Source organism: Corapipo altera, unplaced genomic scaffold (assembly GCF_003945725.1).
Source record: "Corapipo altera isolate COAL_440 unplaced genomic scaffold, ASM394572v1 326, whole genome shotgun sequence".
In the NCBI taxonomy this organism is placed as follows: Eukaryota; Metazoa; Chordata; class Aves; order Passeriformes; family Pipridae; genus Corapipo; species Corapipo altera.
Window position 1 is genome coordinate 1,227,376 of NW_020884945.1, and position 3,042 is coordinate 1,230,417.

Here is a 3,042-nt window from a genome sequence, read left to right on the forward strand (position 1 = left end):
CTGCCTGCAAAGCTTTCTGGCAGAGAGGGATTATTTTGCTTTGCCAGTAAAAGCCTCTTGTTTCTCCAGCCTTTGGGAAGTGTTTGCCACTTGTCTGTGTACAAAGGATGGTTCAAGGACCCTCAAAAGCTGTAAGGGAAGGCAGCTGGGAGGAGAGGAGCCCTGTATCAGTCCTACAGCCCCTATGCCTCCCAGGGGGTGATCTCTGCCCATCCCAGGGCTGTGCCACACCACCCTCCTGCCTTGGCACAGGTTGCCCAGGCACCTGTTCAGAGCTGACAGAGCCCATGGGCATCTCTAGGTGGTGGCTTGGCCACATCCATGCTGTGACTCACATTGGGAAATTCCTGTTTCTCCCCTCTGAAAGGAGGGGAAGCTTCCTGAGAGTCTTAACTCACCCTTCCAGCTGGGATTAACTCAGTTCTCACACTCCTGAGCAGCCGTTCCCTGAAGGGCTCCTTCCCCTGCTTCCTTCCCAAGTGGGGACATGGACAACTCCTCAATATTCCTATTCAACACTGGGATTGCTGATCCAAAGGGCTCTTTCCAATATGATCCCAATAAAGGTACAGAACCTGCTGCAGGAGTGAGGGTTGTTCTCCCAGGGGGACGAGATGGGACCAGGCAGGCAAGAAGGAATGTGGGCAGGTTCCTTTATCTTCCTGGTAGTGGTTTGTGCAGAGAATGCCCCATCCAGAGATGGGACAAAACTGTTTGCTCACCTGTTAATCCACTCTCTCACACTGCCTGATAGTCACAGAGAATCTTTCTGAACGAAGAACAGAATTAAATTCACTTTCTGCATAAAGTTTTAATGCTGCCTTAGGCAGACCATCAGGTTTTTTGATTTTAATGTGAATACACACAGATACAGAGGCTTTCCCAAAAGATGGGGAACCCTGCAGAGGCTGGACGGGGACAGCTGGGACAGCAGGGACACTGTGCCCCGTGGTTTCTCCAAGGTAAAATATACATTGAGCCCCCCCAGGTTGTTTTTCCTGCTGAGGACAACAGCCCTCAGCCAGCAAAGCCTGGCTGTGCTCCAACAAGATCACCCCAACTACCCAGTGATTCTCCACCAGCAACAGATTTCAAATACTTGCCAAGTTTCCACGACAAGTTTCCAGTTTCCCTTGGTTCCAGTCAGGTGTGAGGTCACACCAAACATGTCATTCCGTGTTTCCCAGCCCAGTGAACTTGAAATCCACAGATCCAGTGCCCTCCAAGTCCTCTACAGGCCTGATATTTGTCCAAGGGATCCCTATGTGTGACAGAACCGAGACGGGCTGCGGTGCAGGGAACAAAGCCCCTTATGAGTGGTTCCAGTGTCCCAACCTTTTTTCCCATGTTCTCCTTTCCGTGTCTCCTGCTCCGTGCTGCAGTGAAGCTGCTTCCCTGCTCCTGTTGCAGGGAAGCTGAGCAGGAGAGGAGGGAACTGCCACCCTTCACCTGCTGGTGCTGGAGCATTAAAAAGGGCTTTGCAGTTGTGTTTCAGGCTGCAGTTTGTCGCTGAGATCCAGAAACCTTCATGTCTTGGCTGTCCTGGCAGACACAATCCCGACACCTTTCAGCAGATGGTGTGTAAAATTAGGAAAGGGAGGGATAGGAAGGCTGGTACGGTTCAATTTCCTTTTATTGGTTCACTTATCAATTCACAGAGTCCCAAAATCACCGAGGTTGGAAAATCCCTCGCAGCCCATGGAGTCCTCCCCGTGCCTTGTCCCCCAGCCCAGAGCACTGAGTGCCACAGCCAGGCCTTCCTTGGGCACCTCCAAGGGTGGGGACTCCACCACCTCCCTGGACAGCCCCTTCCAATGCCTGACAGCCCTTTCCAGGGAGAAATTCCTCCTGATGTCCAATCTCAACTTCCCTTGGTGCTACTTGAGGCCGTTCCCTCTCCTCCTGTCCCTTGTTCCCTGGGAGCAGAGCCCGACCCCCCGTGGCTCCCCCCTCCTGTCAGGGAGTGGTGGAGACTGATAAGTTGAAGCAGTAAGTGGCTTTTCCAGAGCATCCAGGAGCTAAAGGCATGCCTGAGTTTTTTGGTTTTGGTTTTGTTTGGTTTTTTTTCACTCACGGAGTTTCCTCTAAAAACCTTGGACTCTGAAAAAGCCTCCACTATCCCCACCCAGGAAAATGTCTCACTTGTTATTTCCATTATCAGACAACAAATGTTTTATATCCTTAACAAATTAGGAGGCCCAAACCCTGGAAAGGGAGGCCTTGAAAGAGAAAAAAAAAATTAAACCAGTTTGTGTGACACAGAGGGTGTTCAGAGATTAATAAGGTGCCACCAAAGCCCTGAACTCCTCCTCTCAGGCTGAATGAGAAAAGAGTCATTGTCCTTCTTTCTACTGCTGTTCCAAGAGAAATGACACCTTAAATTAAGGAATGAGAACATTTCTCCACAAATATATTTACAGTGGCAAGCTCAGTGGCTGGAAGGACACCAGAGCCAGGCAGGATCCTTGCTAGTAATCAATAATTACAGGACATTTTGGATGCCCCAACACTGGCAGTGCCCAAGGCCAGGCAGGAGGGGGCTTGGAGCAACCTGGGCTAGTGGGAGGTGTCCCTGCCCATGGCAGGGGGTGGAACTGGATGATCTTTAAGGTCCCTTCCAACCCAAACCATTGGATTGAGTCCACCATCAGCAGATTTGCAGATGACACCAAGCTGGGGGGGACTGTTGATCTGCTGGAAGGCAGGAGGGCTCTGCAGAGGGACCTGGACAGGCTGGATCCATGGGCTGATTCCAAGGGGATGAGGTTCAACCAGGCCAAGGGCCGGGTCCTGCCCTTTGGCCACAACAACCCCCGGTAGCTCCAGGCTGGGACAGAGGGGCTGGAGAGCAGCCAGGCAGGAAGGGAGCTGGGAGTGGGGATGGACAGGGAGCTGAACAGGAGCCAGAGTGTGCCCAGGGGGACAAGAGGGCCAATGCATCCTGGCCTGGATCAGGAACAGTGTGGCAGCAGGAGCAGGGAAGTAATTCTGCCCCTGTGAGGTCACCCCTGGAGTGCTGTGTCCAGCTCTGGGCCCCTGAGT